Below are 14,666 nucleotides of genomic sequence, written 5' to 3' on the forward strand. Positions count from 1 at the left end.
GCCTGGGACAGAGACACGAGTGGCCACAGAAGTGGCCATGGCACTGTCCGCACGCTGTCCCTGCTGCTTCTCCCCCAGCTGCTGGCGGGGCACCAACTCCCAGCCACCCACTCCTAAAGCCACGGGCCCACTGGGATACTGCGGGGGCTCCTGGAAGCCAGCGAACCAAGGCGATCACTGCGACACAATGGAACCACATGGAATCAAGGCTCCATGATGACTTCGTAGGGCCTCATGGAGCACAGGATCCATTGTGACACAGCAAGACCTCGTTGAACCAAGGAGTCCATTGTTCCAATAGAAAACCTATGGAACCAAGGGGCCATTGTGACACAGTGGGCCACATGGAAGCAATTGTCCATTATGACAATGTGGATCAAAGGAGAGCATGGTGACACTGCGGAACCTCATGGAAGCAAGGAGCAATTGTGGCCCAGTGGGTCCTGATTGAATGAAGGAGAACATGGTGACACGGGTGATGCACATGAAGCCAAGGAGCCATTGTGACCCAGTGGGGCCTCATGGAATCAAGACCATTGTGACACAGGTGATGTACATGAAGCCAAGGAGCCATTGTGACACAGCGGGGCTTCTTCCCTTGAGCTCTGCAGCTGGCTGTCCCAGCCCACAGCACCATGTGCCAAGTGCTCTCCTCAGGGCTCTGCCTGCACACAGGTCCAGGAGAAGTTTTCCTGTTTGTAAGGAAAGAATGGAAAAGCCTGAGCAGGTTCCCTAGACAACCAAACCCTACATGCTGAGTCCAGGCTGCCTGCAATGATGTCCCCTTTCTACAAGGGACACTGTGAGCAGGAATGATCTCTGGAAGCAGAATTCTCGCAGTCTTTCCACGGAATTCTCTGTCCCTGTCCTTTGCCTGGCTCTCTGTTGCACATGGAAGCTGCTGGTGCTATTCTCAGCTTGAAGCCCTCTTTTGATGCAAGCAGATGCTCCCAGGTGTGTTCAGCAGCTGTGGCTCAGTGTTGATGCAAAGCTTTTGTGTTCCTCATGGAAGCAAGGAGCCATTGTGACACTGCAGGGGCTCATGGGATCAAGGAGACAATTGTGACAGTACAGAACCTCCTAGAAACAAGGCTCCATGGTGACACCGTGGCGAATCATGGAATCAAGGAGCCCCTTGTGACACAGAGGGGCTGCGTGTAAGCAGTGTCCATTGTTACACTGCGGATTCAAGAAGACCATGGGGACAGCACGGAACCTCATGGAACCCTCCGTCCATTGGGACACAGCGGGGCCTCATAGACACAAGGGGACCATTGTGGCAAAGCAGGGCCTCATGGAAGCATGGAGAGCATTGGACATTGTGGGCAATCATGGAAGCATGGAGAGCATTGTGCCACTAAGGAAACTGATGGAACCAAGACGATCCCTGGGACACAGTGGAAGCACATGGAATCAAGGCTCCATGATGACTTTGGAGGGCCTCATGGAGCACAGGATCCATTGTGACACAGCAAGACCTCGTGGACCAAGGAGCCTTTGTGATACTCCAAATGCGCATGGAAGCCAGGGTGCACTGAGACACAGCGGGGCCTTGTTGGAACCAAAGACACCTCTGCAAAAAGCAGGGTAGCTCACAGAACCAAGGAGTCTATTGTTCCAAAAGAAAACCTATGGAACCAAGGGGCCATTGTGACACAGTGGGGCCACATGGAAGCAATGGTCCATTGTTACACTGCGGATTCAAGAAGACCATGGGGACAGCATGGAACATCATGGAACCATCCATCCGTTGGGCCACAGCGGGGCCTCATAGACACAAGGGGACCATTGTGACACAGGTGATGCACATGAAGCCAAGGAGCCATTGTGACCCAGTGGGGCCTCATGGAAGCAAGGAGACCATGGTGACACTGGTGATGCACATGAAGCCAAGGAGCCATTGTGACACAGCGGGGCTTCTTCCCTTCAGCTCTGCAGCTGGCGGTCCCAGCCCACAGCACCATGTGCCAAGTGCTCCTCTCAGGGCTCTGCCTGCACACAGGCCCAGAGAAGTTTTCCTGTTTGTAAGGAAAGAATGGAAAAGCCTGAGCAGGTTTCCTAAACGACAAACCCCACATGCTCAGTCCAGGCTGCCTGCAATGATGTCCCCTTTCTACAAGGGACACTGTGAGCAGGAATGATCTTTGAGAGCAGAATTCTCGCAGTCTTTCCACGGAATTCTCTGTCCCTGTCCTTTGCCTGGCTCTCTGTTGCAGATGGAAGCTGCTGGTGCCATTCTCAGCTTGAAGCCCTCGTTTGATGCAAGCAGATGCTCCCAGGTGTGTTCAGCAGCTGTTGCTCAGTGTTGATGCAAAGCTTTTGTGTTCCTCATGGAAGCAAGGAGCCATTGTGACACTGCAGGGGCTCATGGGATCAAGGAGACAATTGTGACAGTACAGAACCTCCTAGAAACAAGGCTCCATGGTGACACCGTGGCGAATCATGGAACCACATGGAAATGTGTTCCTCATGAGACACAGCAGGGCCTTGTTGGAACCAAAGACACCTCTGCAAAAAGCAGGGTAGCTCACAGAACCAAGGAGTCCATTGTTACAATAGAAAACCTATGGAAGCAAGGAGACCATTGTGACACAGTGGGGCCACATGGAAGCCAAGGAGCCATTGTGACACAGCGGGGCCTCATGGAATCAAGGAGACCATGGTGACACAGGTGATGCACATGAAGCCAAGGAGCCATTGTGACAAAGTGGGGCCTCATGGAATCAAGGAGACCATGGTGACACAGGTGATGCACATGAAGCCAGGGAGCCATTGTGACCCAGTGGGGCCTCATGGAATCAAGGAGACCATGGTGACACAGGTGATGCACATGAAGCCAAGGAGCCATTGTGACACAGTGGGGCCTCATGGAATCAAGGAGACCATGGTGACACAGGTGATGCACATGAAGCCAAGGAGCCATTGTGACACAGTGGGGCCTCATGGAATCAAGGACAGGTGATGCACATGAAGCCAAGGAGCCATTGTGACCCAGTGGGGCCTCATGGAATCAAGGAGACCATGGTGACACAGGTGATGCACATGAAGCCCAGGAGCCATTGTGACCCAGTGGGGCCTCATGGAATCAAGGAGACCATGGTGACACAGGTGATGCACATGAAGCCAAGGAGCCATTGTGACACAGTGGGGCCTCATGGAATCAAGGAGACCATGGTGACACAGGTGATGCACATGAAGCCAAGGAGCCATTGTGACACAGTGGGGCCTCATGGAATCAAGGAGACCATGGTGACACAGGTGATGCACATGAAGCCAAGGAGCCATTGTGACACAGCGGGGCTTCTTCCCTTGAGCTCTGCAGCTGGCTGTCCCAGCCCACAGCACCATGTGCCAAGTGCTCGCCTCAGGGCTCTGCCTGCACACAGGCCCAGAGAAGTTTTCCTGTTTGTAAGGAAAGAATGGAAAAGCCTGAGCAGGTTTCCTAAACAACCAATCCCACATGCTGAGTCCAGGCTGCCTGCAATGATGTCCCCTTTCTACAAGGGACACTGTGAGCAGGAATGATGTCTGGGAGCAGAATTCTCGCAGTCTTTCCACGGAATTCTCTGTCCCTGTCCTTTGCCTGGCTCTCTGTTGCAGATGGAAGCTGCTGCTGCCATTCTCAGCTTGAAGCCCTCTTTTGATGCAAGCAGATGCTCCCAGGTGTGTTCAGCAGCTGTTGCTCAGTGTTGATGCCAAGCTTTTGTGTTCCTCATGGAAGCAAGGAGCCATTGTGACACTGCAGGGGCTCATGGCATCAAGGAGACAATTGTGACAGTACAGAACCTCCTAGAAACAAGGCTCCATGGTGACACCATGGGGAATCATGGAACCACATGGAAATGTGTTCCTGATGAGACACAGCAGGGCCTTGTTGGAACCAAAGACACCTCTGCAAAAAGCAGGGTAGCTCACAGAACCAAGGAGTCCATTGTTACAATAGAAAACCTATGGAAGCAAGGAGACCATGGTGACACAGGTGATGCACATGAAGCCAAGGAGCCATTGTGACACAGTGGGGCCTCATGGAATCAAGGAGACCATGGTGACACAGGTGATGCACATGAAGCCAAGGAGCCATTGTGACCCAGTGGGGCCTCATGGAATCAAGGAGACTATTGTGACACAGGTGATGCACATGAAGCCAAGGAGCCATTGTGACACATGGGGCCTCATGGAATCAAGGAGACTATTGTGACACAGGTGATGCACATGAAGCCAAGGAGCCATTGTGACACAGCAGGGCTTCTTCCCTTCAGCTCTGCAGCTGGCTGTCCCAGCCCACAGCACCATGTGCCAAGTGCTCTCCTCAGGGCTCTGCCTGCACACAGGCCCAGACAAGTTTTCCTGTTTGTAAGGAAGAATGGAAAAGCCTGAGCAGGTTCCCTAGACAACCAAACCCACATGCTCAGTCCAGGCTGCCTGCAATGATGTCCCCTTTCTACAAGGGACACTGTGAGCAGGAATGATGTCTGGGAGCAGAATTCTCGCAGTCTTTCCACGGAATTCTCTGTCCCTGTCCTTTGCCTGGCTCTCTGTTGCAGATGGAAGCTGCTGCTGCCATTCTCAGCTTGAAGCCCTCTTTTGATGCAAGCAGATGCTCCCAGGTGTGTTCAGCAGCTGTTGCTCAGTGTTGATGCAAAGCTTTTGTGTTCCTCATGGAAGCAAGGAGCCATTGTGACACTGCAGGGGCTCATGGCATCAAGGAGACAATTGTGACAGTACAGAACCTCCTAGAAACAAGGCTCCATGGTGACACCGTGGGGAATCATGGAACCACATGGAAATGTGTTCCTCATGAGACACAGCAGGGCCTTGTTGGAAAAAAGACACCTCTGCAAAAAGCAGGGTAGCTCACAGAACCAAGGAGTCCATTGTTACAACATAAAACCTATGGAATCAAGGAGCCATTGTGACATACTGGGGCCACATGGAAGCCAAGGAGCCATTGTGACACAGTGGGGCCTCATGGAATCAAGGAGACCATTGTGACACAGGTGATGCACATGAAGCCAAGGAGCCATTGTGACCCAGTGGGGCCTCATGGAATCAAGGAGACCATGGTGACACAGGTGATGCACATGAAGTCAAGGAGCCATTGTGACCCAGTGGGGCCTCATGGAATCAAGGAGACCATGGTGACACAGGTGATGCACATGAAGCCAAGGAGCCATTGTGACACAGTGGGGCCTCATGGAATCAAGGAGACCATGGTGACACAGGTGATGCACATGAAGCCAAGGAGCCATTGTGACACAGCGGGGCTTCTTCCCTTCAGCTCTGCAGCTGGCTGTCCCACACCGAGGCACCATGTGCCAAGTGCTCTCCTCAGGGCTCTGCCTGCACACAGGCCCAGAGAAGTTTTCCTGTTTGTAAGGAAAGAATGAAAAAGCCTGAGCAGGTTTCCCTGGACAACCAAACCCACATGCTCAGTCCAGGCTGCCTGCAATGATGTCCCCTTTCTACAAGGGACACTGTGAGCAGGAATGATGTCTGGGAGCAGAATTCTCGCAGTCTTTCCACGGAATTCTGTGTCCCTGTCCTTTGCCTGGCTCTCTGTTGCACATGGAAGCTGCTGCTGCCATTCTCAGCTTGAAGCCCTCTTTTGATGCAAGCAGATGCTCCCAGGTGTGTTCAGCAGCTGTTGCTCAGTGTTGATGCCAAGCTTTTGTGTTCCTCATGGAAGCAAGGAGCCATTGTGACACTGCAGGGGCTCATGGCATCAAGGAGACAATTGTGACAGTACAGAACCTCCTAGAAACAAGGCTCCATGGTGACACCGTGGGGAATCATGGAATCAAGGAGCCCCTTGTGACACAGAGAGGCCGCCTGGAAGCAATGGTCCATTGTTACACTGCGGATTCAAGAAGACCATGGGGACAGCACGGAACCTCATGGAACCATCTGTCCATTGGGACACAGCGGGGCCTCATGGACACAAGGGGACCGTTGTGGCAAAGCAGGGCCTCATGGAAGCATGGAGAGCATTGTGACATTGTGGGCAATCATGGAAGCATGGAGAGCATTGTGCCACTAAGGAAACTGATGGAACCAAGGCGATCCCTGGGACACAATGGGAGCACATGGAATCAAGGCTCCATGATGACTTTGGAGGGCCTCATGGAGCACAGGATCCATTGTGACACAGCAAGACCTCGTGGAAGCAAGGAGCCTTTGTGATACTCCAGATGCGCATGGAAACCAAGGTGCACTGAGACAGAGCGAGGCCTTGTTGGAACCAAAGACACCTCTGCAAAAAGCAGGGTAGCTCACAGAACCAAGGAGTCCATTGTTACATTGTAGAAAATTATACATTACATTCTAGAAAACCTATGGAAGCAAGGGGCTATTGTGACACAGTGGGGCCACATGGAAGCAATTGTCCATTATGACAATGTGGATCAAAGGTGAGCATGGTGACACTGTGGAACCTCATGGAAGCAAGGAGCCATTGTGACAAAGTGGGGCCTCATGGAATCTAGGAGACCATGGTGACACAGGTGATGCACATGAAGCCAAGGAGCCATTGTGACCCAGTGGGGCCTCATGGAATCAAGGAGACCATGGTGACACAGGTGATGCACATGAAGCCAAGGAGCCATTGTGACACAGTGGGGCCTCATGGAATCTAGGAGACCATGGTGACACAGGTGATGCACATGAAGCCAAGGAGCCATTGTGACCCAGTGGGGCCTCATGGAATCAAGGAGACTATTGTGACACAGGTGATGCACATGAAGCTAAGGAGCCATTGTGACACAGCGGGGCTTCTTCCCTTGAGCTCTGCAGCTGGCTGTCCCAGCCCGCGGCACCATGTGTCAACTGCTCTCCTTAGGGCTCTGCCTGCACACAGGCCCAGAGAAGTTTTCCTGTTTGTAAGGAAAGAATGGAAAAGCCTGAGCAGGTTTCCTCAACAACAAACCCTACATGCTCAGTCCAGGCTGCCTGCAATGATGTCCCCTTTCTACAAGGGACACTGTGAGCAGGAATGATCTCTGGGAGCAGAATTCCCGCAGTCTTTCCACTGAATTCTCTGTCCCTGTCCTTTGCCTGGCTCTCTGTTGCACATGGAAGCTGCTGCTGCCTTTCTCAGCTTGAAGCCCTCTTTTGATGCAAGCAGATGCTCCCAGGTGTGTTCCGCAGCTGTTGCTCAGTGTTGATGCAAAGCTTTTGTGTTCCTCATGGAAGCAAGGAGCCATTGTGACACTGCAGGGGCTCATGGGATCAAGGAGACAATTGTGACAGTACAGAACCTCCTAGAAACAAGGCTCCATGGTGACGCCGTGGCGAATCATGGAATCAAGGAGCCCCTTGTGACACAGAGAGGCCGCCTGGAAGCAATGGTCCATTGTTACACTGCGGATTCAAGAAGACCATGGGGACAGCACGGAACCTCATGGAACCATCTGTCCATTGGGACACAGCGGGGCCTCATGGACACAAGGGGACCGTTGTGGCAAAGCAGGGCCTCATGGAAGCATGGAGAGCATTGTGACATTGTGGGCAATCATGGAAGCATGGAGAGCATTGTGCCACTAAGGAAACTGATGGAACCAAGTCGATCCCTGAGACACAATGGAAGCACATGGAATCAAGGCTCCATGATGACTTTGGAGGGCCTCATGGAGCACAGGATCCATTGTGACACAGCAAGACCTCGTGGAAGCAAGGAGCCTTTGTGATACTCCAGATGCGCATGGAAACCAAGGTGCACTGAGACAGAGCGAGGCCTTGTTGGAACCAAAGACACCTCTGCAAAAAGCAGGGTAGCTCACAGAACCAAGGAGTCCATTGTTACATTGTAAAAAATTATACATTACATTCTAGAAAACCTATGGAAGCAAGGGGCTATTGTGACACAGTGGGGCCACATGGAAGCAATTGTCCATTATGACAATGTGGATCAAAGGTGAGCATGGTGACACTGTGGAACCTCATGGAAGCAAGGAGCCATTGTGACAAAGTGGGGCCTCATGGAATCAAGGAGACCATGGTGACACAGGTGATGCACATGAAGCCAAGGAGCCATTGTGACACAGTGGGGCCTCATGGAATCAAGGAGACTATTGTGACACAGGTGATGCACATGAAGCCAAGGAGCCATTGTGACACAGTGGGGCCTCATGGAATCAAGGAGACTATTGTGACACAGGTGATGCACATGAAGCTAAGGAGCCATTGTGACACAGCGGGGCTTCTTCCCTTGAGCTCTGCAGCTGGCTGTCCCAGCCCGCGGCACCATGTGCCAAGTGCTCTCCTTAGGGCTCTGCCTGCACACAGGCCCAGAGAAGTTTTCCTGTTTGTAAGGAAAGAATGGAAAAGCCTGAGCAGGTTTCCTCAACAACAAACCCTACATGCTCAGTCCAGGCTGCCTGCAATGATGTCCCCTTTCTACAAGGGACACTGTGAGCAGGAATGATCTCTGGGAGCAGAATTCCCGCAGTCTTTCCACTGAATTCTCTGTCCCTGTCCTTTGCCTGGCTCTCTGTTGCACATGGAAGCTGCTGCTGCCTTTCTCAGCTTGAAGCCCTCTTTTGATGCAAGCAGATGCTCCCAGGTGTGTTCAGCAGCTGTTGCTCAGTGTTGATGCAAAGCTTTTGTGTTCCTCATGGAAGCAAGGAGCCATTGTGACACTGCAGGGGCTCATGGCATCAAGGAGACAATTGTGACAGTACAGAACCTCCTAGAAACAAGGCTCCATGGTGACGCCGTGGCGAATCATGGAATCAAGGAGCCCCTTGTGACACAGAGAGGCCGCCTGGAAGCAATGGTCCATTGTTACACTGCGGATTCAAGAAGACCATGGGGACAGCACGGAACCTCATGGAACCATCTGTCCATTGGGACACAGCGGGGCCTCATGGACAAAAGGGGACCGTTGTGGCAAAGCAGGGCCTCATGGAAGCATGGAGAACATTGTGACATTGTGGGCAATCATGGAAGCATGGAGAGCATTGTGCCACTAAGGAAACTGATGGAACCAAGGCGATCCCTGGGACACAATGGGAGCACATGGAATCAAGGCTCCATGATGACTTTGGAGGGCCTCATGGAGCACAGGATCTATTGTGACACAGCAAGACCTCGTGGAAGCAAGGAGCCTTTGTGATACTCCAGATGCGCATGGAAACCAAGGTGCACTGAGACAGAGCGAGGCCTTGTTGGAACCAAAGACACCTCTGCAAAAAGCAGGGTAGCTCACAGAACCAAGGAGTCCATTGTTACATTGTAGAAAATTATACATTACATTCTAGAAAACCTATGGAAGCAAGGGGCTATTGTGACACAGTGGGGCCACATGGAAGCAATTGTCCATTATGACAATGTGGATCAAAGGTGAGCACGGTGACACTGTGGAACCTCATGGAAGCAAGGAGCCATTGTGACAAAGTGGGGCCTCATGGAATCAAGGAGACCATGGTGACACAGGTGATGCACATGAAGCCAAGGAGCCATTGTGACACAGTGGGGCCTCATGGAATCAAGGAGACCATGGTGACACAGGTGATGCACATGAAGCCAAGGAGCCATTGTGACCCAGTGGGGCCTCATGGAATCAAGGAGACTATTGTGACACAGGTGATGCACATGAAGCTAAGGAGCCATTGTGACACAGCGGGGCTTCTTCCCTTGAGCTCTGCAGCTGGCTGTCCCAGCCCACGGCACCATGTGCCAACTGCTCTCCTCAGGGCTCTGCCTGCACACAGGCCCAGAGAAGTTTTCCTGTTTGTAAGGAAAGAATGGAAAAGCCTGAGCAGGTTTCCTCATCAACAAACCCTACATGCTCTGTCCAGGCTGCCTGCAATGATGTCCCCTTTCTACAAGGGACACTGTGAGCAGGAATGATCTCTGGGAGCAGAATTCCCGCAGTTTTTCCACTGAATTCTCTGTTCCTGTCCTTTGCCTGGCTCTCTGTTGCAGATGGAAGCTGCTGCTGCCTTTCTCAGCTTGAAGCCCTCGTTTGATGCAAGCAGATGCTCCCAGGTGTGTTCAGCAGCTGTTGCTCAGTGTTGATGCAAAGCTTTTGTGTTCCTCATGGAAGCAAGGAGCCATTGTGACACTGCAGGGGCTCATGGGATCAAGGAGACAATTGTGACAGTACAGAACCTCCTAGAAACAAGGCTCCATGGTGACGCCGTGGCGAATCATGGAATCAAGGAGCCCCTTGTGACACAGAGAGGCCGCCTGGAAGCAATGGTCCATTGTTACACTGCGGATTCAAGAAGACCATGGGGACAGCACGGAACCTCATGGAACCATCTGTCCATTGGGACACAGCGGGGCCTCATGGACACAAGGGGACCGTTGTGGCAAAGCAGGGCCTCATGGAAGCATGGAGAGCATTGTGCCACTAAGGAAACTGATGGAACCAAGTCGATCCCTGGGACACAATGGGAGCACATGGAATCAAGGCTCCATGATGACTTTGGAGGGCCGCATGGAGCACAGGATCCATTGTGACACAGCAAGACCTCGTGGAAGCAAGGAGCCTTTGTGATACTCCAGATGCGCATGGAAACCAAGGTGCACTGAGACAGAGCGAGGCGTTGTTGGAACCAAAGACACCTCTGCAAAAAGCAGGGTAGCTCACAGAACCAAGGAGTCCATTGTTACATTGTAGAAAATTATACATTACATTCTAGAAAACCTATGGAAGCAAGGGGCTATTGTGACACAGTGGGGCCACATGGAAGCAATTGTCCATTATGACAATGTGGATCAAAGGTGAGCATGGTGACACTGCGGAACCTCATGGAAGCAAGGAGCCATTGTGACAAAGTGGGGCCTCATGGAATCAAGGAGACCATGGTGACACAGGTGATGCACATGAAGCCAAGGAGCCGTTGTGACAAAGTGGGGCCTCATGGAATCAAGGAGACCATTGTGACACAGGTGATGCACATGAAGCCAAGGAGCCATTGTGACACAGTGGGGCCTCATGGAATCAAGGAGACCATGGTGACACAGGTGATGCACATGAAGCCAAGGAGCCATTGTGACACAGTGGGGCCTCATGGAATCAAGGAGACCATTGTGACACAGGTGATGCACATGAAGCCAAGGAGCCATTGTGACCCAGTGGGGCCTCATGGAATCAAGGAGACTATTGTGACACAGGTGATGCACATGAAGCTAAGGAGCCATTGTGACACAGCGGGGCTTCTTCCCTTGAGCTCTGCAGCTGGCGGTCCCAGCCCACGGCACCATGTGCCAACTGCTCTCCTTAGGGCTCTGCCTGCACACAGGCCCAGAGAAGTTTTCCTGTTTGTAAGGAAAGAATGGAAAAGCCTGAGCAGGTTTCCTCAACAACAAACCCTACATGCTCAGTCCAGGCTGCCTGCAATGATGTCCCCTTTCTACAAGGGACACTGTGAGCAGGAATGATCTCTGGGAGCAGAATTCCCGCAGTCTTTCCACGGAATTCTGTGTCCCTGTCCTTTGCCTGGCTCTCTGTTGCAGATGGAAGCTGCTGCTGCCTTTCTCAGCTTGAAGCCCTCTTTTGATGCAAGCAGATGCTCCCAGGTGTGTTCCGCAGCTGTTGCTCAGTGTTGATGCAAAGCTTTTGTGTTCCTCATGGAAGCAAGGAGCCATTGTGACACTGCAGGGGCTCATGGGATCAAGGAGACAATTGTGACAGTACAGAACCTCCTAGAAACAAGGCTCCATGGTGACACCGTGGCGAATCATGGAATCAAGGAGCCCCTTGTGACACAGAGAGGCCGCCTGGAAGCAATGGTCCATTGTTACACTGCGGATTCAAGAAGACCATGGGGACAGCACGGAACCTCATGGAACCATCTGTCCATTGGGGCACAGCGGGGCCTCATGGACACAAGGGGACCGTTGTGGCAAAGCAGGGCCTCATGGAAGCATGGAGAGCATTGTGACATTGTGGGCAATCATGGAAGCATGGAGAGCATTGTGCCACTAAGGAAACTGATGGAACCAAGTCGATCCCTGAGACACAATGGAAGCACATGGAATCAAGGCTCCATGATGACTTTGGAGGGCCTCATGGAGCACAGGATCCATTGTGACACAGCAAGACCTCATGGAAGCAAGGAGCCTTTGTGATACTCCAGATGCGCATGGAAACCAAGGTGCACTGAGACAGAGCGAGGCCTTGTTGGAACCAAAGACACCTCTGCAAAAAGCAGGGTAGCTCACAGAACCAAGGAGTCCATTGTTACATTGTAGAAAATTATACATTACATTCTAGAAAACCTATGGAACCAAGGGGTGACTGTGACACAGTGGGGCCACATGGAAGCAATTGTCCATTATGACAATGTGGATCAAAGATGAGCATGGTGACACTGTGGAACCTCATGGAAGCAAGGAGCCATTGTGACAAAGTGGGGCCTCATGGAATCAAGGAGACCATGGTGACACAGGTGATGCACATGAAGCCAAGGAGCCATTGTGACCCAGTGGGGCCTCATGGAATCAAGGAGACCATGGTGACACAGGTGATGCACATGAAGCCAAGGAGCCATTGTGACACAGTGGGGCCTCATGGAATCTAGGAGACCATTGTGACACAGGTGATGCACATGAAGCCAAGGAGCCATTGTGACCCAGTGGGGCCTCATGGAATCAAGGAGACTATTGTGACACAGGTGATGCACATGAAGCTAAGGAGCCATTGTGACACAGCGGGGCTTCTTCCCTTGAGCTCTGCAGCTGGCTGTCCCAGCCCGCGGCACCATGTGTCAACTGCTCTCCTTAGGGCTCTGCCTGCACACAGGCCCAGAGAAGTTTTCCTGTTTGTAAGGAAAGAATGGAAAAGCCTGAGCAGGTTTCCTCAACAACAAACCCTACATGCTCAGTCCAGGCTGCCTGGAATGATGTCCCCTTTCTACAAGGGACACTGTGAGCAGGAATGATCTCTGGGAGCAGAATTCCCGCAGTCTTTCCACTGAATTCTCTGTCCCTGTCCTTTGCCTGGCTCTCTGTTGCAGATGGAAGCTGCTGCTGCCTTTCTCAGCTTGAAGCCCTCTTTTGATGCAAGCAGATGCTCCCAGGTGTGTTCAGCAGCTGTTGCTCAGTGTTGATGCAAAGCTTTTGTGTTCCTCATGGAAGCAAGGAGCCATTGTGACACTGCAGGAGCTCATGGCATCAAGGAGACAATTGTGACAGTACAGAACCTCCTAGAAACAAGGCTCCATGGTGACGCCGTGGCGAATCATGGAATCAAGGAGCCCCTTGTGACACAGAGAGGCCGCCTGGAAGCAATGGTCCATTGTTACACTGCGGATTCAAGAAGACCATGGGGACAGCACGGAACCTCATGGAACCATCTGTCCATTGGGACACAGCGGGGCCTCATGGACAAAAGGGGACCGTTGTGGCAAAGCAGGGCCTCATGGAAGCATGGAGAACATTGTGACATTGTGGGCAATCATGGAAGCATGGAGAGCATTGTGCCACTAAGGAAACTGATGGAACCAAGGCGATCCCTGGGACACAATGGGAGCACATGGAATCAAGGCTCCATGATGACTTTGGAGGGCCTCATGGAGCACAGGATCCATTGTGACACAGCAAGACCTCGTGGAAGCAAGGAGCCTTTGTGATACTCCAGATGCGCATGGAAACCAAGGTGCACTGAGACAGAGCGAGGCCTTGTTGGAACCAAAGACACCTCTGCAAAAAGCAGGGTAGCTCACAGAACCAAGGAGTCCATTGTTACATTGTAGAAAATTATACATTACATTCTAGAAAACCTATGGAAGCAAGGGGCTATTGTGACACAGTGGGGCCACATGGAAGCAATTGTCCATTATGACAATGTGGATCAAAGGTGAGCACGGTGACACTGTGGAACCTCATGGAAGCAAGGAGCCATTGTGACAAAGTGGGGCCTCATGGAATCAAGGAGACCATGGTGACACAGGTGATGCACATGAAGCCAAGGAGCCATTGTGACACAGTGGGGCCTCATGGAATCAAGGAGACCATGGTGACACAGGTGATGCACATGAAGCCAAGGAGCCATTGTGACACAGTGGGGCCTCATGGAATCAAGGAGACCATGGTGACACAGGTGATGCACATGAAGCCAAGGAGCCATTGTGACACAGCGGGGCTTCTTCCCTTGAGCTCTGCAGCTGGCTGTCCCAGCCCACAGCACCATGTGCCAAGTGCTCGCCTCAGGGCTCTGCCTGCACACAGGCCCAGAGAAGTTTTCCTGTTTGTAAGGAAAGAATGGAAAAGCCTGAGCAGGTTTCCTAAACAACCAATCCCACATGCTGAGTCCAGGCTGCCTGCAATGATGTCCCCTTTCTACAAGGGACACTGTGAGCAGGAATGATGTCTGGGAGCAGAATTCTCGCAGTCTTTCCACGGAATTCTCTGTCCCTGTCCTTTGCCTGGCTCTCTGTTGCAGATGGAAGCTGCTGCTGCCATTCTCAGCTTGAAGCCCTCTTTTGATGCAAGCAGATGCTCCCAGGTGTGTTCAGCAGCTGTTGCTCAGTGTTGATGCCAAGCTTTTGTGTTCCTCATGGAAGCAAGGAGCCATTGTGACACTGCAGGGGCTCATGGCATCAAGGAGACAATTGTGACAGTACAGAACCTCCTAGAAACAAGGCTCCATGGTGACACCATGGGGAATCATGGAACCACATGGAAATGTGTTCCTGATGAGACACAGCAGGGCCTTGTTG

The sequence above is a fragment of the Corvus hawaiiensis genome, chromosome 24 (genome assembly GCF_020740725.1).
Source record: "Corvus hawaiiensis isolate bCorHaw1 chromosome 24, bCorHaw1.pri.cur, whole genome shotgun sequence".
Classification (NCBI taxonomy): Eukaryota; Metazoa; Chordata; class Aves; order Passeriformes; family Corvidae; genus Corvus; species Corvus hawaiiensis.